Genomic DNA, 25019 nt, shown 5'->3' with positions numbered 1-25019 from the left:
CAGCTGTCAACTTTGACAGCTGCCTCCGATTAGCTAATTAGCGGGCACGGCGATCGGACCGTGCCCGCTAATAGCGGCGGTCCCGGGCTACACGCGGCACCCGGGATCGCGGCACTTCAAAGCGGGGCCGCCGCGCGGCCCCGCTTTGAAGTGCTAATGAGGACATAGGACGTACCGGTACGTCCTATGTCCTTAAGAGGTTAAAGGACAACTCCCGCGGGACCCCCCCCCCCCCCAAAAAAAAAACACAGACACCATACTCACCATCCCTCCGGTGACGATCGCCACTCCATTCGCCCGCCGTCCGCCTCACTGTCACCGCCGTCCGCCGTCCAGCGATGTCTCTGTCTTCCGGGTCCTGGGGATGGAAAAGGCTGCCAGTGCGCTTGCGCACCGGCAGCCTTTTCACTGGCTGGAGCGCATCACATGGCTTCCAGCAACCTCAGCCAATCAGGGCTGAGCAAGCTGGAAGCCATGTGATGCGCTCCAGCCAATGAAATGGCTGCTGGTGCGCATGTGCACCAGCAGCCTTTTCCGTCCCATTCACTCTCTATGAAGACGCCAAGGAGGAAGAAGACCCGGACCGCCCCCCGGCTCTGACGTCGTCGTCACCAGATGCCGCCCGGGAGAAGAAGACCGTGACGATCGTAATAGGTAATGTATATATTCTTTAACTTCCGGGCGGGGGGGTCGGGGGTCCGAAAGTGGGGGAAGGGGGCCAGACCGGGTATTTAACCACATTACAAAGTTATATAACTTTGTAATGTGTGTTAAATATGCTAAAAAAAATTTTTGTGGGAGTTGTCCTTTAAGCAACAAAATACATATAATGAAAAGCGTATAGTGAAAAAAATTCACTACTACCAAGCACAGGGCTGGCAGACCTCTGTTCCTGTAGAATGGAGTGATTAGACTGTTAATGATAAGTCATAAGACTGAAAGGTGGTTTTCCAGGTGTCTTAACTTGGGTTTGTATCAATTGAGGGGGGGGGGGAGGTTATGGGGGACATTGTGGCCAGGTGTTAGCTGGCAGTCAATAGGAATATGAAGCATTTTCTAACTGCAATGTGTTTTTCAGAGAGAATCTTGAATCAGTGGATCCAAAAATCACATGATTTGCACAAAAAAAACTGCATAATTGCAGTGGGCACTTTATGTCACTGCTGCAAATTACATGAAAATAAAATTTAATTAGTGATAAATAGTGATTTTGATTGGGAGGGTAATTCTAATACTAAGCCATTGTTATTGGCAACACTGACACTTTTGTTACATTTTGTGCATAACTGCTCTTTTATGTTTATTTTCTTTTAATTAATAGGATTGCAGTATTATGGCATGGCATTATTTGGACAGTAATAACACTAGCGGCCAATAATTGGATTGATTACATCAGTTTCCATAGTAACAGGTGGCACGGCTTTAACAAACAAACCCCCACACAATGCACATTGGTGGAGGCTTCAGTCTTAGATATTTTCTGTTGGCTAATATGGCTGTACAGTCAGGGTACACGTCCAAAATCAAAATCTATCCCAGCAAATCAAATCAAAAAATCAAAAAGGAATAGTGCCTAAAACATAATTTTTAATAAATACGGTTAAGATACACCAATACCAGTGTGCCCATCACCAAAGCTACTAATATTAACAACAACGTTGGGTCGTCCGGCATACGTAAGAGCCAACAAAATGTTAAAAAGTCTAAATAAGTTGGTACTGAGGCAGTACAGCCCCACGTTAGTATCCAGTATAACCTTGTGATCTTCCAACGCGTTTGTGCCACTGATTCACTGTGGCGTCATCAGGGGAGTAGAACCAGCAAACATGCCACTTACGGTGGATACGTATGCTTATAAATACTAATATAGTTATAAATCCAACACAGTACTACCCAATAGATATTAAAGGACAACTCCCACGAAAAAATTTTTGGGCTTATTTAACATACATTACAAAGTTATATAACTTTGTAATGTGGTTAAATAAACGCTCTGGCCCCCTGATTGGCTGAGCTCGCAGGAAGCCATGTGATGCGCTCCAGCCAATGAAAAGGCTGCCGGTGCGCAAGCGCACTGGCATCCTTTTCTCTCCCATGGACCCGGAAGTGAGGGACATCGCTGGACGGCGGACGCAGGTGACGGAGAGGCAGATGGCGGGCGAATCGAGTGGCGATCATCACCGGAGGGATGGTGAGTGTGTGTGTGTGTGTCTGTGTTTTTTTTTGAGGGGGGTCCCGCGGGGTCCCCCGTGTAGTGCAAATATTGCCGCTATGCGGCTACTTACTGGCCCTTGTTAGTACCAAGCGAAGGGGAGATGCATAGAAGACATGTGTGCTCCCATGATCTGTATTAGGGCTGTGCTGAATCGCTACTTTGGCAGCGCTAGCAGCGTGAATTAGTTCCCCCGGAATTAGTTCTCCGGATTAAAAAATCAGGTCTGCGTCTGCACATTTTGTTTGCTCTTACGCATACCGGACGTGCGACGACCCAACATTGTTGTTAATATTAGTAGCTTTGGTGATGGGCACAGTGGTATTGGTGTATCTTAACCGTAAATATTTTCTGTTGGCATATAACCCTAGACGTCAGTAAAGGCTAATGCACGGAAGTATATGCAGACGCTTATGCCATTTAGTATATTCGGCCTGTCAACTGCTTAATTACATAGGTCAGCCTTTTATGTGTCTTTCTGCATTGCTCCCCCTTTGTAAATCTGCAAAGTAGGTTCCACCTGGGATTGTCCCATTTATTGGGCACATGCAGCCGAAACCATGCCAATTACATGCACGAGATGGATAGTCCTATGCAGAAACTTCTTCAATAATGGTGCTTCATTGAGGCTGTATTCACACATGCATTTTCATTGTTACTGCATCATCTACTGGCCATCCAACCAACCTCCATTGCATTACTGTACAGAAACTCCAGCGTGTGTGAACATGCCCTGAACGTCCCCTAATTGTGGGTTTAATGGAACATTATGAGCATGGCTGAATAAGCCTTGGGCTACACTGCAAGGTACTGTAGTGATTGTAACTATTAGAGATGAGCGAATTTACTGTAATAAGAAAGCGTTTCATTATCTCTGCAATACACCCATCAGCTGCCGCCATCTAACTCACTGCCGTTCTGTGCCGCTCCTCCCCGGGTGCTGGGAAAAGCTGGATCCAGTCCTGGGAAACTGGGAGTGGCAGTCATTTAAAAGGCAACCGGCTGATGAGCGGATTGCAGACATAATGAAGCACTTTGCTTTCTTATTACTGTAAATTCACTGAACTCTAGTAACTATTGAGCCACGGTTGCAATACATTGGGGCTAATTTAAACTTTTCCAAGTCCTTTTGCCAGATTTTGCACACATTTGAAAAAAAATTCCAGAATTTCTTTTTTTTTTTTAATTACAGCCATCATTTTTGGTGCAAAATCAAGAACTTTCAGAATGCTGGAAAGAGAAATTTTGGAACTCGGAACAGTTTACCAGGCGCCAAATAAATGACAATGTACATCACTTTACCGGCCCAGACTTTTCATTTATTACCCTTGAATAAGTGTATGCAATCTTGTATACTAGTTAAAATGAGTTAATAGTGCTACAAAAAGTTTGTGTAGCCTTGGTTTTAGTGTAGCCCAGCAGTTCTGCCTAGCCATTGCACCCGCACTGAACTAAAGGGCCTCTTACATGGGCCAATTATCTGCCCGGAGGGTTTCTAGAAACGCCTGATCCTCAGCTGATCAGGTCTTCAAACCCACCATTGTCTGGCACGCCGTTCTTTGTAAACAAGGGATGTGAGCAGGTTAACTGTAAAAGGAAACTGACCCCAATGATATGTATCTATCCGTGCTGTCAGCTTCCAGATCACACTGCAGTACATACTTACCTTCTGCGCTGCTTGTGATCCGGCACATCTCCTACAGTCTGGCCGCCGGCTGAATTTTTTTTGCCCCGCCTTCTCCAGAATGATTTTCAGCTGGCGGAGGTTGGGCCTGAAGATGTAGCCGGATATATGCCTGTGATCTTTAAACTGACCGCAGTCCGGGCCTCTCGATTTGTCGTGCAATGTTGCTGATCAGCACTCGTTTGCAGCCCCTGTGGCTGACAAATCACTACATCTAAAAGGACCCTAAGCCAGAAGCAGTTGGCTCTGTATTCTTTGTATTGGTGCTGGTGGGTTACTGCATCTCGGCTACAATTCATTAAATTGGGAGCTGAGCTGCAAAAACGGCTTCTTCCTACTCTGTACATTGTTTACATCTGGGTGCTGCAGCTAAAGCCCCTATTACACAGGGCGACTGTAAGTAGCAAATAAGCAGGGGGGGGGGGGAGGCCTGGGAGAACGCTAGATCGGGCAGCCCATAGCATAGAGCAGCGGTCTGCTGCCGCCGCTCCTATTCCTCGGAGGGGGGGGGGGCATTCCAGAGAATAAAAACATATTCTATGTTCTGGAAGCACTGGATATATCGAAGGTACTGTGTGTCTCCTTAACAGCCATCTTTTATTTCCCAGCATGCTCCAACAGCCTTTCGCCTATAGTTTCAAGCTAGAGACCCTTTACCTTCAATTAGTGGTCGCCAACTAGGCAGGATATTGTCTTAATGCTACATCTGTGTCATAGTTATCTTGATGAATGTAGATTATATTGCCCGAGACAAATTGTAGCACAGTGTTGGAATTAACCTCGTAGCCTAAGTAATCTAGCTATGCTGTGTTTATTAGGGGAAAAGTAACACTTCTCATTGTCTCATTACTTTTGCCGTTCATGGTCTCTTGTGGTCTTCCTCATTAGCCAGATTGTGCGTGTACTCATTGTTAATATCGAAATTTTAATATACAATGTGAGAGTGAATTATTTGTAGTGGTTACGGAACTGTTTAACCCTTCATAGTTGTTTTTGGGTTTTTTTGTAAATAAAGAAATTTTCTAATGAATGCATTTGGCTACTTAATTGTTTATAAATGCATATTAAGCTATAAAGCAATATGTACAGCATACAGAGAGTGAAAACGGTTCTATTTTAGCATACTGTGAGCGGCACTCCTTCTCGCTAACCCTCACATCCCAGGAGTCTTTCTACATCAAAGAATAGCTGGGAGGTGTGGCCAAGTGAAGAGGAGTGATGGGCTGTGGCACTTAACCAATTCAGCTCTGCCTCCTTGACACTTGGTTGCAAACATTTTTTAAAAAAAGTAGTTTTAAAAGTCTGGTAAATCGCCATAAGTCCTTCCCAGAAAAGGTATAGCTTACTTCTATACAATAACAGCTATCAAGCAGTGTCTGCAGCTCATAGCATCAAATACAGCTGATGGATTTCCTTCAATTTAACCCTTTGAGGACCAGGCCCAAAATGACCCAGTGGACCGCGCAAATTTTGATCTTAGTGTTTTCGTTTTTCCCTCCTCCCCTTCTAAGAGCTCTAGCACTCTGTTTTCTATCTACAAGCCATGTAAGTGCTTGTTTTTTACAGGAATAGTTGTACTGTGTAATGGCGTCATTCATTTTACCATAACATGTATGATGGAATTCTAAATATATTATTTATGAAGATATAAATAGGTGAAATCGTAAATAAGAATGCAATATGGTAACGTTTGGGGGGTTCCTGTGTCTACGTAATGCACTATATGGTAAAAGCGACATGACACTATTATTCTATAGGTCAGCCCGAACACAACCACATGCAGGTTACACAGATTCTCTAAGGTTATATATTTTTTTTAATGAAATCCTTTTTTTTTGGCAATTAAATATTAATAAAATGGGCCTATTGTGACGCTTATAACTGTTTTATTTTTTCACCTACGGGGCTGTATGGGGTGTCATTTTTTCCGCCATGATCTCTAGTTTTTATTAATACCATATTTTTGAAGATCGGACATTTTGATCACTTTTTATTGATTTTTTTAATATATAATGTAACATAAAATCGGTAATCTGCGCACTTTTTCCCCTCTTTTCGTGTACGCCGCTAACCGATCACAATGACGCTTGTTATATTTTAATAGATCGGACAATTACGCACGCTACGGTATATTATATGTTTATTTATTTTTATATGTTTTATTTATATAATGGGAAAGGGGGGTGATTTAGACTTTTATTGGGGGAGGGGCTTTGGGGTAGTGTAATAGTGATTTGAACTTTTTTTTTTTTACACTTTTGGGGGACTTCTACATTCACTACTTTGATTTATACACTGATCATTGCTATGCCATAGGCATAGCATTGATCAGTGTTATCGGCGATCTGCTCATTGAGCCTGCCTGTGCAGGCTCAGTGTAGCAGATCGCCGATCGGACCGCACGGAGGCAGGTAAGAGACCTCCGGCAGTCCGTTTCAACGATCGGGACCCCTGCAGTCACACTGCGGGGGTCCCGATCGGTAAGTGACAGGGGACTCCCCCTGTCACTTACACTTAAACGCCGCGATCGCGGCATTTAAGGGGTTACTGACACGCGGCAGCGCGATCGCTGCAGCTAGTCATTACCGGTGAGGTCCCGGCTGCTGTTTGCAGCCGGCCCCCACCTGCTATGAAGCACGCTCCGCTCCGGAGCACGCTTCATAGCGGGAGAAACACCCAGGACGTAAGGTTACGTCATGGGTCGTCTGGGGACAGACTTCCATGACGTAACCCTACTTCCAGGGTCGTCCAGGGGTTAAAGTGTCACTGTCGTGAATTTTTTTTTGCAGAAATCAATAGTACAGGCGATTTTAAGCAACTTTGTTATTGGGTTTATTAGCCAAAAAATGCATTTTTATCATGAAAAACCTGTTTGAAGCTCTCCCCCCTGTCTTCATTGTTCTCCTATAGAGAGAGCTAAATAAAAGACCAAAACAGGACAACAAACAATCTACAAATACCTCACCCTTTTATCTCCTCTGACAGTCACCACTGACCTCTCTGAGCTCTGATTACAGCTGTCACCCAGCTCTGTGCCTGTAATCCTCTGTTATCTGCTTTCTGCTGTCGGCTAACTCCCTCCTTCCTCCTCCCCCTCCCCTTTCCCTAGAACAGACTGGGTACGTCTGATGCAACAAGTCACAATTTCCAGATTTTTTGCAGTGGATGGAAAAGAGGAGGGAGGGGGGGACCTGGAAAAAGGATTTTTAAATGCAGATAATGGCAGATTTGGCTAATAAACCCAATTACAAAGTTTCTTTAAATCTTTAAGTGGGACTATAGTGTGACTGTCCGGTCTGCGCTACAGTCCTTCAATTCAAATTATGGTGGCAGCCATCTTGCCCTAGTTGTTTTTTTTACATTTAGCGTTATGCTTTATAGGAAGCCCCCAAAAAAGTAGCAGTGAACATCTTCAGTCTTTATATGGGCCAGATTTGTTAGCAGGCTCTGTGGCCTCTGCAAAGATCGTTCTACCATGGAGGGGAGGCTAAGCTGCCATTGTTTTAACTATATAATGGTGCCACCTTTTGCTGTATTTCTCCTCATCACAGCTCTGCTTAGTTTTAGGATGTTTAGAATAAAAACTGCAAAATGTCAGGGTTATTTTAAAATATAAATCGTAAAATGGAAAATTAGACAAAACACCAAAAATTCTTTAAAAATTTAACATAAAAAAAAAAATAGATTTAAACAATATGTCTGATTACACATTCCCTTTAAATTAAGCTTCGACTTTGCTATCGTGGCATTTAGGAGGCCAGTATAATTTATTTCTCTTATACAGAGATTGCCTCTGTTCACATTAGTCCTTGACCCCAGTGAGGATTGCAACATAATTTGCGGTATATTTTTGAAGCCTGGTGTGCTGTTTTTCTTTACTGAACTCAAACAAAGAACAGCTGGTAAATTACATGCATTTTGTTGTTGTTGTTTTTTATTGCAAGGTCCTTTTTCAACAGTTTGTAGCTGATTTTTATTTTTTTTTTGCCGCAACATTTTTACACTTTTCTTCCATTTTCCTAACGTCAGGGAATGAAAAATATCCAACTGCTAAAAAAAAAAATCCCTGATGTTTTTTTATGCAAAAACTGGCCGCCTCCAGGAAGCCAGTCATCTTATATAGAGGAGGTGTGTGTGTGTGTGTGTGGGGGGGGTGCTGCTGACATCACACTGGGGTTTATTAATTAATAAGGGGTTATTATGGATAATCCCTTTCTCCCGACAAAAGACAGTTCTGTAAGCTACCACTGCGGCCGCCATGTTTACTGAATTTGTGAAGCAAATTTAATGCCTGCAAATCTGAATTCATCAGATTCACTTCGCTCATCTTTATTTAACAGCTAAAAAAACATGTCCGCTTTTTCCAAAACTCACGTTTTCGAGGTGATTTTGCAGCTCGGGTCCACTGAAGTGAATGGAGCCAAAAAGTAATACCACACCTAACCAGAGGACAGGGGTGGTGCTGTTTTTGCAAGAAAGTAGCTCGAATTTCGAATTCTGGATAACTCTTATAAATTTCTTATACATTTTTTATTGGAATACAAACTCTTGCACAAGGAACTACTTAGTCACCAATGCACCATGTTGGCTCCCCCCCCCCCTGGGTATAGTGCTTCTTCTGGCGTAATTAAAAATGCTTGCCATTTATAACTTTTAAGTAAAGCTGAAGAAATTGACCTATAAAGAAATGGCCACTGATATGAATATATACATGATGTTAATCAGATGTGTCACAAAGCTCTGCCTGGCTTGCATGCCCTATTTTCCCCTATACACTTTCCCGCTTTCATGTATATATGAATAGCAGAGGGTAGACGTGCTGAGCGCCGGGCCTTAATTGGTTTAATGTCTGTGGTGTCCTCTGCAAGTGCCAAAATCTGGGAAGTGGCGATAAGGAACAGAAGCTTCTCAAACCGAGCAGACACCAGGGACTGAAGACAAATTAAACCTATTAATAACCAGTTAGGAAACACTCAGGTAGGTAGAAATAACAGTACCAGGAGACCCCTAATGTTACCTTATTTCTCATACAGACGCTCATTTCACCACACTTTCAATCCTAGGAATTATGCTTAACAGGATCTGAGACAAAGTGAGCGAAAGTCTTCATTACTGCTGTGAAGGTTTATTATACATCATCACCTTAAGCTTGCAATGGCCCTCCATGGTACTGTATTAGGGTATGTGCACATTACGGGAATCACACGGATAACTTGCAGAGGATTCCCCCACTCACCCCCGGCGCTCCCACTTGAAGTTACGCCCATCACATATGTGGCTCCATTCTATGCTCAGGTGGATTCCATTGTCCGCCCAAAGGATTGACATGCAACTTCTTTGAACGGACGATGGAATCTACCCAAGCATAGAATGGAGTGTAGGGGACAGGTGGAGAGTCAAGCTGGGGTGCACACGGAATCCGTGGCAAGTTATCAGCGTGATTTCCGTAGTGTGCGCGTACCCTTATGTGTATAATTTGATTGCGCTTTTAGCTAGTTCTGATCAACGGTAGAGATGATCGAAAAGCGGAAAACCTTAGGTTCTATAGAACTCGAACGTTGTCGAACCTTCCGCATTTGATTCCCGATGCCTTCCCGGGGAAGCCTGGAATTCCGGGATTCAGTCTAGGTAATAGGCTGTATCCCGGAATTTTTAGGCGGTACCCGGGCTGTCTCCTCCTTCCCCACTGCCCTGGAAGGCATCGGGAATCAAATGCGGAAGGTTCGACAATGTTCAAGTTCTATAGAACCTAAGATTTCCCGCAGTTCGAACATCTCTAATCGCTGTCAGTCTCAGAAGTGCTACCTCTACTAGAGATGAGTTAACTTTGTACGTTCAGCTTGGTCTGAACCTGAACTCTCTGTATTAGATACCAGATATTATGTACCCGTGGCTGAAGAAGTGAGATGCAGCCCTAGGGAGTCCTGGAAAACACAGATACAGCAATAGGCCAGAGGATGTATCCATGTTTTCCAGGACTCCTTAGGGCTGCATACAACATTTTCGGCCACCGTTAATCAAATGCAGAACATTCAGGTTCAGATGAAGCTGATCGTACCTGAAAATCTCTAACCCCCACCAATCAATACTTCTGACTATTCTTTTATTTTAACTCGAATGCTTTAAGGTTAGAGAAAAGACAATATCTTAGAAAGGATTCACACTCGTTTTGTGAGCCAAACCAGAAGTGACAGCTCACTCAGCCAACCACTGGCAGCTACGCTGTTATGCTTAGGTCTGTTATTGGCTGAGTGGCCATTACTGCCAAGACAAGTCTGCCTCAGTAGCGGCCAGAGCTTTGAGCGGGGGACCCAGAAGCATCGACTGGAACCCGGTGGAGCGTGGTGGGCAAGTATGGGTTATTGTTTTCTATAAAAAACGATAAATGTCTAAACTACCCCTTTATGCACCCATTTCCATGTCTGTTGTTTACACCTAATTTGCATTGAAGAGGTTTTCATACAAAAAATTTATTGGCACACAATCAGCTGTTTGTGACGTCTCTAGAAACTTACTGCATAGGAAATGTAGTATTACATAGATGGCCAGTCTAATGAATGGCCAGACTTGTAACGAATGGACAAGTTGGGTCTGCCAGTGCAAGCCATTTGTTATGAGATGAGCAAACCGGGTTCGAGTCGACCCGAACGTTCGGCATTTGATTAGCTGGGGCTGCTGAACTTGGATAAAGCTCTAAGGTTGTCTGGAAAACATGGATACAGCCAATGACTATATCCATGTTTTCCACATAGCCTTAGGGCTTTATCCAAGTTCAGCAGCCACCGCTAATCAAATGCCAAAAGCTCAGGTTCGGATCGACTCGAGCATGCTCGAGGTTCGCTCATTTCTATTATTGACACTTGGCTCTGCCTCAAAAAGACATTTCCCGATTGGGGACCTCCAGAACTATATTGTCCTAATTGAAAGTCCTAATGAGACAACCTCCCCTTTAAAGAATCACTCTAGCTTTTTTCCTACATACTGTATAATGTGCATTCACAAAGACAGCTGCATCCATGTGTCACTGTAACTGAATCACGTGATCGCCAGCCTGACCCATGGAAAATCAGAGTGTTTAATGTGTCTGAGGAGCAGATGACTTCTTGTGAACTACAGGATTGCATCATCACCTTATCCAATCCCTATCGGCAGCTCCAATATCTCTCCCCGCCCAAATCTATATATGCTGGGATCAGGAAATGCTGTAGTAATACACCTCCCCTGATGCTGTATTCACAGTTGCGATCTTCTTATGGCTATATACAAATGCATCAGAACCGTACACTGATACCAGCACCCTTATAAGCCCTGCCTGGCTGAAGCCTACAGGGGCCTGATTAGGTTGGTCTAAACTTCACTGCACTGATCTACTTCCCCCTTCTCTCTGCAAAGCCAGCAACCTGTGAGAAATGCCGACATTAGAAAATCTTTTCCGTGGTTAAATGCCAATGAATGTGGCTGCAATCCCACGTCTCGCAAAACAGGTAGGCACAATGCATACACAAGAACCTCAAAAGTATTCTCTAATAATAGTCTATGTTACACTATAAAAGCAAAGAAAAAAAAAATAGCTTTACTTTTTTTCAACTGTTTTTTATACTTTTTTCAAAGACAGATGGATAACTTTAAAAGGGGTACTCCAGAAAAAATATTTTTCTTTCAAATAACCGATTTCAGAACTTTATATAGATTTGTAATTCTATTTAAAAAAAAAAAATCTAATTTTTTCCCATACTTATTATTAGCTGCTGTATGTCCTGCAGGAAGTGATGTATTCTTTTCAGTCTGACACAGTGCTCTCTGCTGCCACCTCTATCCATGTCAGGAACTGTACAGAGCAGTAGCAAATCCCCATAGAAAACTTCTCCTTCTCTGGATACTTCTTGTCTTGGACAGAGGTGGCAGCAGAGAGCACTGTGTCAGACTGAAAAGAATACACCACTTCCTGCAAGATATACAGCAGCTGATAAGTATGGGAAAAATTTAGATTTTTAAATAGAAGTAAATTACAAATCTATATAATTTTCTGAAATCAGTTGATCTGGAAGAAAAATATTTTTGCCGGAGTACCCCTTAAATGGTCATGGGCTGTTTTCTCTACAACTGTTACTATTATAGATTCCAGTATAAAAAGTAGGGCGTGGCATGTGACAAAACATATCTCTAAAATCCGTTATTGGAAATAAAACAGAGTCCGTCTATGTAGGAGCAAACAGCGGTGTCCTGAAAGTAACTGAAAACTCCTTATCTCCACTACGGAGATAATTATTGAAAGGAAAATCTGCGGCGCTATAGTCTTCTGATACTGGAGACGACTTTAATTAATCAAACTTCTGAGCCGGCTGACATGTCTTTATCGAGACATGCCACTATGGGTCCTGCATCCTGATAAAGACATGCTAGCGTTCCGAGAACTGACTAATTAAAATGGTTCGCAGCGCCGAAAAAGACCAGAAAGCAGTGTAAATTGTGACAGGCCTAAAGGAAGAGAGATGTAGAAAAGCATGAAATGTAATAGAACGCTTCTTCACCCTAATCTTATATACTTATTCTAATTATGACTGTAGGGCCTAAGTGCAGATGCTCATACTCTGGATATGGTGCGATGGCGGCTGATCTCGGTATCTACAGAATGTCATTTGTCGGGTGGCGGTATTATACCTCTGCTCTGACGCTTCTCATAATTAACTTTTAGAATTTCTAAGACTAAAGAGAAAAGAGTAGAAATAGAATCACAAGCTTAATAATTTAGCATGCCATATGCCGAAGCGACTAAAGGATATTCCGAGATGTACGGATACAGGTTGACGCATGACTGCGTTCACACAGCTGGCACGGTAGATTTATGCATTATAAGTCAGTCCTCATTGGTGGAAACCATCAGTCTGGAGTCACATAACCGGAACGAGACGACAGGCTATGGTACTTTTACATTGCGTTAGGTTTTTCTGTTTAATTGAATTTGTCACCATAGTCACACTCATTGTAAGCCGTCTGATACATGTTGTTGTTTTTTTTGTTTTTACTGCATGTCAGTGCACTATTCCATACAACAACTAAATATAAATCCCATAAATGTGACCTCTGTTGAGAAATGGGAAGAGGCGATGGGTACGCAAGGGGCTCTCGGTGCAATATGGTAAATGTAGGCTGCTAACTGTGAAAAAAACACATAAAATGAAAAAGAAACAGTACATGCGCAGTGGTACCAAGCCACCTAGCTTCACCTTTCTCACTACCCTCACCAAGGGACGCATGGTGTATGACAGGCCCACACAACAATAAGGTAACAGGTAAAGGACGACCTTTAAAATAGCTAAGCCTTGGCGGACACAGATGGATTTTTATCGGCACACTTTGTAGGTAAAGGTAATGATTACAGTGCAGTTACATCCAGGTGACATACAGTATTTTCTCATAACTTTCTCTTTTCTTACTCAGGCCCAGACCACCTTGACGATTTCTTCCAGCTATGATTCATCTCTGCCGAACCTGCCAGACAAACATCTCAGGCTCTGCACTTTTTTTTTTTAGCATCTTCCTCACATTTTCCCCTAGCTACGATGCCTCAAACAGTAATTATATCCTGCAGACTAAATTGGATAGGTAAGAGAATTGGTGGGAGATGTAGGTAGGTCCCCTCATTTGGTAGACAGGTTGCCCCTGTAGTTTGCCCTCCTGAATGTACTTGGCCCTTAAAAGGTACTGAAGTTGTCATTCTGTATTCAGTTTGCCATTTATACTTGTAGGTACTTGTAGGTTTTATGTTTTTCTCCAAAAATAAGACAGGGTCTTATATTATTTTTTTTCTCTATGTCTTATTTTTGGGTAGGTCTAAGAAATACAGTATGCCCTTACACTGTGGGCCCACACTATACAGTAGTTAGCCGCTATACTGTAAGTTCCCCTGTAGTTAGGCCTCCATACCATATACCTCCCTCCTCCCTCTGTGGTTGTTCTTCCATACTGTATACTGCAATACGACACCCCCATGCTTTATACCTCCTCCACCCTATGAAGTTGCCTTGCATATCCTCTGTCCCCCCATATTCAATTTCCCCTACCACTCCTGCCTCCCCTGCAGCTTGTGCTGAGCAGGTGGGGTACGGTACAAGAAGTCTGGCCCTGATTGGCTGATGCTCAGCACCCAGTGTCAGGGATCTGGTCAGCTGACTGTAACTAGGGCTTATGTTTAAAGCCTACTCCAAAAAGCGTGCAACGGTTTTATTTTCACAATAGTTCTTATTTTTGGAGAAACATGGTGGTATAGACACCCTTGTAGGTAGTTTTTTCCCTGTAGTTAGTTTAGCCCCCAGCAGGTAGTTTGCCTTCTGTAAGAACCCACTGCAGGTAGTTTGTTTCCTGTAAGAAGGACCCATTTAAAAAAAAAAATCTCATGTTCTGGAAGCATCTCTCCTCAAATTCCCAGGCATTTGTGACTAAAGAAAGAGCTGCCTGCACCTACAAGCCCATCAGTCGTTTCTTGCGGTTGTCAGGGAAGGTCCTTCAGCTGATATTCAGGCCCTTCCCTGATGTCACAGCCATGTCATTGGCAGAATGTGGTGGTGGAGTGACCCTAAAATCGCCTCCTCAGCAGTTTGCAGAGCCAGTCTGCTAATAGTGATGCAAAAATGCACCTGTATTACGCTTGTGTGATAACAACCTAAGTAAAAGAGGGTATTGATCAGCTTGAATGATCTTCTTAGCTAAATAGTAAATGATTTATGTTTTTGTTTTTTTGTTTTTTTTTGCTGTTTGGGCTATTAGGAGAAGTGACCTGTCACTGTAATAGGCTGCCCTTTCACCAAGCTGTTATTAAATGCTGCCTGAAATTATACAGATAACACAGTAGCATCTAACAGCATATGTCTCAATATAAAGGTCACACTTAGGGCCCTAGTACATGGTGTGATAATTGGCCGAATCGGCCTTATCCGGCCAATTATTGCTCAGTGTAATAGAGACAATGATCAGCTGATTAAACGATCATCGGCTGATCATTGCTTTAGGCCCAAACCTAAAGTCATCGGCTACTGACCGCGCACCGCTACGTGTAATAGCGATGTGCGACCTGCGTCTGACGATTCTGCAAACAGTATACAGTACATTACCTGTCCATGCTCCACTCTCACTCTCCTCTTGCGGTCTGCTTCTCTCCGGGTCCTGCACGCTGGAGCTTCAGAGTGGTGATTGGCTGAGTGGCAGCAGTGATTGGCTGAGCTGCAGCGTGCAGGACCCGGGAAGAAGCTGACTGCAAGAGGAGGCTGGGAGCATGGACAGGTAATGTATACTGTTTAAGCAAGGGCTGCAAGGACATCGGTAACAAGCAGCCCTTACTAAATGATTATCGGGTCGTGTAACAGTCTCATTTACAGTATTCATCAGGCCCCCATTGGCCCACGTAATAGAACCCTTAGCGTGCACACTCTGTGCTTGTATCAGCAGTTGGTTAAGGTCTGAAAACTCAGAGGCTATCCTCCCACTTCGGGAATATATTGGGGAAGGCGGCCATCCTATAGCATAGATGGCCGCTAATAACAATCATTATTAACGGCCATCTAATTAGTCTAAAATTGTCCGTGTTTTTCCGATATGTTCCAAAAGTGCCAACATAGCCAGACCCTGAAAAATCTGAACTTTTGACATGTTGTCATTTTGAAAGTCACGGGGCAAGTTTCTCAAACATGGTGTAAAGTGAAACTGGCTCAGTTGCCCCTAGCAACCAATCAGATTCCACTTTTTATTCCTCACAGACTCTTTGGAAAATGAAAGGTGGAATCTGATTGGTTGCTAGGGGCAACTGAGCCAGTTTTACATGATAAATCTTCCCCTATAAGAGTAGGTAGAGTTCACAGCATCTATCACATACAAAGACATCAGTTTCATGTGCATTGTATGCAGAATAAGATATTGGGGAGACACAAATGGGGAGATTTATCAAACATGGTGTAAAGTGAAACTGGCTCAGTTGCCCCTAGCAACCAATCAGATTCCACCTGTCATTTTCCAAAGAGTCTGTGAGGAAAGAAAAGTGGAATCTGATTGGTTGCTAGGGGCAACTGAGCCAGTTTTACTTTACACCATGTTTGATAGCTCTCCCTCTTTGTGTCTGTATGAAGGCTAAGAGTCTTGATCTAACATTAGGTCTAATGCGATCCTTGTGCATTCCAATTCCAAATGAAACATCTGTAAAAGATGCTCCAATCCGACGCATTTCACGTCGTATAGCGCTTAATCATAGTTAACCATCATTAAGTGCTATACAGCACAAAATGCGTTGGTTTGGCACATATTCTATCAATGTTTTTTTTATATAAGGGTATGTTCACACTGAGTAAATTAGAGAGAATGCTGCCTGCCTCAGTGTGTCATAGCCTGTCAATAGGAGAGTTTGTGTGCCTCCACTCTATGAAGTGACGTGTCGGTTCCTTGAGCGGAGGCGCGCAGGCTCTCCCATAGACAGGCTATGGCACCCTAAGAAAGGCGGGATTCTGCGGCGGAAAGTTTTGCCGCGGAATTCCGCCTGATCTGACTCAGTCAGAACATACCCTTATGGAATAAAAGTTAAGTCTTAGGCTGCGTTCACAGTTTTTTTTTTTCATCCGTTTTCCAAAAACGCATGTTTTTTTTTTGTTTTTTTTTTAGCGTACACAAAAATGTGATTGTCCACGTTTTTGTGTAAATTTAAAGAAAACAAAAAACAGATGCGTTTTAATCCGCTTTTTTTTTTTTTATAATGGAAGTCAATAGAAAAAGAATCAAAATGGATGCACACAAATGCATTCGTTTTTCGCAAAAACGGATGAAAAAAAAATGTGGTGTGAACCAAGCCTTAACTAAGAATTTGGAGTGCCACTTCCTTCACCTGTTCAGATTGCTGTCAGATACACGGCTGACTACCGTATGGATACAGGCATCCTCCCATCTATGCACCTATGTTACATATTATTAAAGAGTTGAGCTACAACAAAGATCAAAAGAAACTATTTTATTATTATTATTTTTTTTATGTGGGACACTTTTTGCCCTCTTTTTTAAACATTGTTTTTGACTTTTAGATTACAGCTATAAAAGCTATAGCCCAAAAAAGTTTATTGAGACCTCTATGTTTTGTATACAGATTATCCTGTATGATTATTAATATTATTATCGTCATTATCCTGTATACAGATGTGTTTTGACATGTAACCAGCTGAGGCCATGTTTACACACTGTTTTTGGTTCTGTTTTCAGCAATCAAAAAACATCCAATTTTCATGATAAATAGCTGGAAAAAAAAACACCTATATTTCACAGGCACAATTAAAGGCAGCGATAGATGACATGTCAATTAACAGCTCCTAAAATGACGAATGATATTTTCCATCATGTGTTCGCCAACAGTTGATCTACTATTGACTACAATGGAGCACAATTCAGCCAATTTCTAACTGTAAAATTTGGAATTTATGGCCAAAAAAGGGACAAAATCTTATTTGTGAACTTGGCCTGACTCTTAGACACCGTGGGGGAGATTTATCAAACATGGTGTAAAGTGAAACTGGCTCAGTTGCCCCTAGCAACCAATCAGATTCCACCTTTCATTCCTCACAGACTCTTTGGAAAATTAAAGGTGGAATCTGATTGGTTGCTAGGGGCAACTGAGCCAGTTTCACTTTACACCATGTTTGATAAATCTCCCCAATAGTTTCCTATTTTACGCCATTCTTGTCCCGTTAACTACGTTACTATACGGTGCATCAGGTCCTCCATCTCCTAAGGATCATCAAAGGTTTTGGCTGCTAATGTGAGCCATTTATGTTCAAAAACCTCTCCCCCGAAAGGAGAAAAAAAAAAAAAAAAAGCCGGAGCCATCCTTCTCCATAAACACTGGCTGTATTATTATAGTATGCATCAGACTACAGTCAATGTAACATAATCCAAGTAATTAACATATTCAAGGGAGCTATCAGTGCTCAATTATGAGGACACTTGAAGCCCAATAATGCGCCGCACTGCTGAAAACATTACAATAGAAAACTTTATAGAACATTTAAACCCATAAAGGGAAGTATAGAAGGATAAAATTACCCACTCACATTCCTAAAAGCAAAACATCAAAGAGGCTGAGCCAGTCCGGGATCGTATATTACACCGGATAATGGGTAATTAGGTTTCGAGTGGTTGTGCAAAAGGATAAGATTTGTGTCTAAATATCAATATTTTTTATCAGATTATCGGTACGGCGCATATAAAAGGCGAAAAAAAATACGAGGAGATCGGTAAACGCTGTTTATCTTTTGCTATTAAATCAATTACTTTGAAGCAAGCGAACGGCAAATAAGATAGAAAGCGCCACCTATTAGTATTCATATTTATTAGGCAGGAGAAGAGTGAAGGATATAAAAGTAGACAGGGGAAACAAGACGAAAGCAATGTTTAATACCGTAAGTGCCCTCCGACTGATTTCAGATAGAAGACAAACAGTGTGCCGAGGAGATAAAAACATTTCATGGGCGGCTGGACTTATGCCGCAGCAACTAGTCACATAATAAGGCAGCAATCATTGGCTTTGTTGTATATAGAAATATATAGATATTTGCATTAGGAGCCTCAAGGTCTTGGAATGTCAATACCGGACGACCCTGGGCTGCATCTTAAATGAGGACTCGAAAGTCTAATGCAAATGATTGGTTTTTTGGATGACTGAAACCCGCAGCTGCGTAATGCAACTTGGGATGTATGGTTTCTATCTCGAGCTGTATGCATGCTGATACGCTGGCACTTCCAAACACATGGTTGGCCAAGTGGCAACTAAGGGGATAGTTATATGTCTTAATCCATAGATAAAGCGGAATACGGAGGATTATGCGGAAGTAGTTACCTATTGCTATGCGGTACTGGTTACTTATTTTCTTCACTGAGAATACTTGGCTGCTTTTTACCCCAACAGCTATACAGAAAAGTGTAAGGTGGTGTAAAAATCTTCTCTTGTCTCATCATAGGCTGTTATATGATGCCGAGGGTGGAAGGAAGCAAGCGGCAGGTGTGCGCGTGTAATGATCGTCAACCGCTAGTCTGCATCCCAGCACCAGTTTTAAAATTAAAAGGGTTGTTTACCATTTTTTTCCCCTTTCTTTCCTTTCAAAACAACTGGTGCCAGAGATTTGTAATTTACTTATTACTTTACTATTAAAAAAAAAAAAATCTCGATTCTTCCACTACTTATCAGCTGCTGTATGTCCTGCAGGAAGTATTAGTTTTAGTATTAGTTTTAGTATTAGTATCTAGTTTGACACAGTGCTCTCTGCTGCCACCTCTGACCATGTTAGGAACTGTCCAGGGCATTAGTAAATCCCCATAGAAAACCTCTCCTGCTCTCCAGACTGGAAAGAATACACTACCTACTGCAAGACATACAGCAGCTGATAAGTACTGGAAGACAAGATTTTTTTTAAATAGAAGTAAATTATAAAAAAAAAAAAGTGAACTATCCCTTCATACGTCTTCACTTTTGCAAATGTATGGTGTATGGTATAATGAGTGCCACATCTCTTCTACTGTGCAAGTTATTATTGGGTCTTTAACCTCTTCCCGCTGCCGCAATTTAAATTAACGTTGCTGCGGCCTATGCCTAATGCTGCAGCGACGTTAATTAACGATCCAGGATGACACAGGCGCAGGTGCTGCGCCTGTGTCATCCACGGCGGATCCCGGCTATCAGTAATAGCCGGGGACCGGTGAAACTCTCAGCATCGGAGCCTCGCTCCGGTGCTGAGAGTTAACCCTATAGATACTGCGGTCGGCACAACCGCAGCATCTATAGGACTTCTGACAGAGAATTCTCCATCTACAGAGGGAGAATTCTCTGTCCACTGTCAGGCTCAGGCTTCTGGTTTCCTGGCTACGGAGGCCGGTGGGGAGAGGGAGGGAAGGCTGGGCTCTGCCCCCTCCCCTCTCTCCCCTGCCACTGTCACAAGATTGTTACAGCGGCAGGGGACAGAGGAGAGGGGACAGACATAGGGTACATCAGCTTATGGGATCATTTTGATGTCCTAAATCGACCTGGGCATTGAGGAATCAATGACCCCAGGTCGTAAAAGGGTTAAGCTTAACGTTGAGCACCCCTTGAGGTTTTTCTTGAAAGGTCTACTAATCCGTTCACACAGCTTGCAGAGCCAGTTACATGTGGAGCAGTAGTGCCGAGCATCTTATTCTAATTGTATATAGGCTGTTATATTGTATCACAGAGTGGAGACTCGTGCCCAGTACCCTCATCTCTTAGTTAGATTGGAAAGCTAACAGCAAAGGTCTTGGCCATCCAAGTACTATATTATCAGCCATTTGGCTTATTGTTTTAGGGTAAAGAATTGACATGTCATTTCTTTCAGCAGACGGCGGTATTTCGCCCGGTTTCGCTCAGTCCTCATTTTGGAGCTCAGTAGGTCCAAAACACAGAATAACGTTGTTGTTTTTTTATAATAGTTTTTATATTTGTTGGTTCTACTTTTGGTTTTGGCTAAAAATACCCATCAACGTAAGCTCCAAAATGCAATACTGACCAATATACTATGTGAACAACTCCTTATGTGCCACTCATCAAAATAAATGATCTATGTAACACATGCATGGCTGGAATCCATCAGAACGGGAGCTGCCGAATTTTTCTCATTTTGTCATAGACATGTCCTTTATGGCTTCCCTATTCCCCAATACAACATATGTTACTTTATTAGTGAGAAAACCCAGAGAATACCCTACTTCTTCTGCATCTCCATTACCACCTATAATACATTTCACAGTAGAGATTTTTTTCCCTCATTGAGATAAATAGGTGAAGAATAAAAATCCATTTGCTTTATGACAGAGGAGATAAATAATAAAGTACTTGAAGCTACTGCACATAAATGTAACCTAAGGCCAGGTACAATCCACATTCCAGGGTCAGACTTCTGATTGCTTTAAGAACCTTAGAAATTATAGATGAGCTATGAGTCTGGATAGCTGTGCGTCCCTCTGCATTGTGATGAATGAGAGATAGGTATGGTATAAATGTCTCCAGTGGCAAAACCCTTGCTTACACCAGAACATGGCTGCTCTACAACCCCTGGCAAAATGGAATCACCATAAAAGATGGCCATGAATAATTTACTGTGAAGATATATTATTTTTTACTTACTATATACCTCTTTATAAATGTATTTATTTTTTATCTAGATCAACTAGTGGAAAAATACTGGCTTGGCTGGAATTATACAACTCCTGCGAGATGGATATCCAACATGGAGTGTGGCAAAAGATGTTGGTTGTTCCCTGTTAGCTGTGTGCATATACTGTATAAAAAAATTAGAAGGTTATAAAAGGAGAAACTGGGTCGATCAAGTAAGAGAAAACCTTTTACCTAGTATTATAAAAAATAAAGTAGGATAAAAATATAAAAATAAAGCCTGATGTACCACAGAAAAAAAAACGCCCCAAAAAAAAAAAGTTTTCGAATAACCAAACGGGAAGAAACTTTATTGCTTTTAAATGTACTAAATAAGCATACAAATGCAAATAATAGGAAAATGTGTCTAGTCAGGAAGGGGAGAGGGGTTACAGGCCTGTGCCCTGTTTATCAGTTTGCAGCCTCTGTGGATGTGTGGATGGGCCATTTTGTTTTTAAGACACTAAACAATTCTCAATTTAAATCTTTTTATTATTTTTTTTGCCAAATAAACAGAAGATTTTTCTATTTTTCTCCTTGCAGGTGCCTCAGATATTGTTAATGGTGTTTGACTGTATTCCATCACATAGTAACAGTGCCCCATATAAGTTATGCCCAATATGTGCCTCCGCCAATTTGGAAGAATCCCCCATGTACCTATCTCCCACTTAGAGAGTCGTTCTAGTAGTTGGCCCTCCCAGTATATTGTATCTCCCTGTAGTAAGCCCCTCTTGAGGTAATCTTCTCTGCAGTATTTGCGATTTTCAAAAAATAAAACATAAAATAGTCACATTAATCAAATTAATACCTCGGTTTCATTGAAGTGAATGGAGCTGAAAACCAAACACAACCAGAGGACAGGGGTGGTGCTGTTCTTGCAAGAAAGTAGCTGTGTTTTTTTTGTGTTTTTTTTATCCTGGATAACCCCTTTAAGACTAACACAGTTTGTGTGTGGAGCCATACTGCAACATCAAACCGCAATTTTCTTTACAGAAGACTGTACCAAGAACTTAAAGGGGGTTTCCACTTAAAGCTAACTTTCTACAGGATAGGGGACAAGTAAGAGATCGCAGGGGGTCTGACCTCTGTACCCCCCAGCGATCTCAGATCAGCCCCCGGCTCCTTTGTTTTGAACACAGTTTTGGGTACAGCACGTCACCCGCGGCTCTATTTCATCTCTATGGAGCCACCAGAAAGAGCTGAGTGCTTTACTCGACTCTCTCCAGCAGCTTCATTCATTCCCTAATCATTCTTGGAACCCCACGGATAGGGAACAAGTTAGTTTTAAGTTGAAAACCTCTTAAATGCCAAGATCTACTAGCAAGATGCCCATAAAATGTTTTCTTTTATTTGTATAACCTTTCTATTCTATTTTCCTCTGTACTGTCCCTTTAACTGTAATTTGTATGCCCTAAGTCGCAGTAAGCATATATGCCGGCCCTGTCATGCCTCCCACCCACGCAGTGCAATTACAGGGTATTGATCAGATCTTATGGTAGCCGGAGGCCTTCTGAAAAACCTCCATGCCTGCCATGTTAGATCTCGCAGAGATGACAATTCACTGCAATATATTTGTATTACTTCTGCTAGTCCCCTATGGGGGACAAGGAAAGCGCACCAATAAAGGATGCCATTCCACAGTACAGTTGGTCAGGAAAAGCGAAACCCTTGTATAGTTCTGTAGATTAAGCCATAAAAGACTTATGCAACGAGAAGTAGAAAAAACCAAAACCCGAAGATTAAAATTTCCTGTGTCATCAAGGGGTTAAAGAGAGAACAATAAGAACAGACCTGGTAAGGCGCTTCTCCCTATTTTCCTCCTTCATAGCTCAAAGTAATCACATTTATTTTTTATAAAGCAACAATTCTTCCCGCTTACATTATTGTTCGTCCGCCGCAAACTAATAACCCCCGACGTTTATAAAAGACGTATGCAAAATTACAATGAAGACATATCGAGGATGTATACCGTAGTAAAATTCACTCGTTTTCCAAGTGTAATACTACAACTAATGAAAGAAATGCATAAAGATCCCATCCACCGGTGTGGAGATGTATAAAAAGGCACGTAAGGAAAGGCTGAAGTGTTCCCCGTAGACATGAGGTTGTTGCTTTCATTTTACTACCTGCATTTAAAGTGCGGCTCTGGTTGGGAGTCACTTTAAATATCATCATCAGCAATTCCCTAATATGTTATTATGGGAGTAATTCTCTTTTACGGGCTGGAGCAGTTGAAATACCTATAAAAAAAAAGGTTTTAACCCCCTGGATTTTTTTCCTACTTTATTGTATAAGGTTGAATCGCAATGGATTTAATAAGGCAATAGCTAAGGCTAATGATAAACTGGGAAGACGTCTCCAAGATGAATTAGAAAGGGTATTAATATTATTTACAGGATAGGGATAAATGAGATAGTGGTAGGGGGTTCGAGTTTGTTGGGATCCCCAACAGTCCTTAGAATGGAGAACCTCCCACTAGCAAGTCTATGGTGGGAAGGGGTTGGATTATGCTGGTGGTCAAGCATGTTCATTGCTACTGTAACTGAGAAGATTGTTGCATTTACTTTACCTTTAGGCGATGGGAACGTACCATTATTTAGCGGGGAAAGTTGGCCGTCTATTGATAATGACCACCATGAATAATGAACATGATAGCAGGACACAAAACCTAAAGTTGTCCAGGACTAGAAAAAAAACACATCTACTGTACTGCAAAAGCAGCAACATCCCTGTCAGGTTTTGTGTGGTATTACATTTCAGCTCTATTCACTTCAATGGAACTGAACGGCAAAAACCCACACCCAAACTGGGGACAAGTGATGCTGTTTTTTGGAAGAAAGACGCTATATTTTTCTAAGCCTGGATAACCCCTTCAACCTACCATTACCAGGATTTATGCTTAAATGTGTTTGTTTTTTTCTTCTTACACCAATGGCTTTTCCTATAGCCCAGTAAAGCAATCACTTCAGCAATTCTAAAACTTAGAAAAATGATTTTCTTTTTCAAGTGACAAAGAGGCTGGTACATCACCTTGCTTCCCTCCCTATGACTTGTCGATTGAAAGCTAGGTCTCAGCTTCCAACACTGACCCCTTTCTCCAGTTCTCTTAGGTGTCGTGAATACAAATGGTTGCACATGTGCAATGAGTTTCTAAGGCCGCTTCCCACAGCAAGGAAACTAAACATGCACCATAGTTTCTGTCCATGGTGTGAGACCTGGAGACAAGGCCTGGCACAGGAAACCAAGCCTAGACCATAGGGAGGAGAAGTGCCACCCACTAGCACTTCATCGACTTGGTACCACCTCTTTGACACTTATAGGTGAAAAAGGCATTTTTTGAAAGCACATACAATACTATATTAGGAACCATGTGTCTTATCTAGCAGATTGTAAAATAATTTTCCAGCTCACAGATTTCCTTTACTATACTTTACTTGTCATCAGTGGAAAGAGAACTCACATTAAAGGGAACCAGTCACAAATGCAATCTAACCTGCAGGCAGCATGTTATAGAGGGGGAGGAGCTGAGCAGATTCATATATAGGTTTGTGGGAACGATAATTTGTCAGTTATATGTTTAAAGGGGTTATCCAGCGCTACAAAAACATGGTCACTCTCTTACAGAGACAGACCCGCTCTTGTCTCCAGCTTGGGCAGGGTTTTGCTGCTTAGTTCCATTGAAGTGAATGGAGTTTAATTGCAAACTGCACCTGAACTGGAGACAAGAGTCGTGCTGTCTCTGAAAGAATGTGGCCATGTTTTTGTAGCACTGGATAACCCCTTTAAACCTTTGCTCCTTCTGAGCTAAGCAGTCAAATGGGCGGTCCTACTGAGTGATTGACAGCTGTGCATAAATGTGCATATAAAGAGAGCTGGCAATCACTGAGTTGGACCACCCTCATGACTTTTTAGCTCAGAATGATTGCAATTTCAGCACC

The 25019-nt window shown here is 42.1% G+C and overlaps 1 protein-coding gene across 2 annotated transcripts in view; it reads right to left on the bottom strand.

Annotated features, from left to right (window-relative positions):
- Positions 1-25019, bottom strand: part of ASTN2 (astrotactin 2) — a 526582-nt gene that overhangs the window by 113957 nt on the left and 387606 nt on the right. The gene's annotated exons all lie outside the window — the stretch shown is intronic.

The sequence above is a fragment of the Dendropsophus ebraccatus genome, chromosome 10, assembly GCF_027789765.1.
Source record: "Dendropsophus ebraccatus isolate aDenEbr1 chromosome 10, aDenEbr1.pat, whole genome shotgun sequence".
NCBI lineage: Eukaryota > Metazoa > Chordata > Amphibia > Anura > Hylidae > Dendropsophus > Dendropsophus ebraccatus.
Note: the sequence above shows the minus strand (reverse complement) of the source record. Positions and strands in the feature narration are given on the sequence as shown.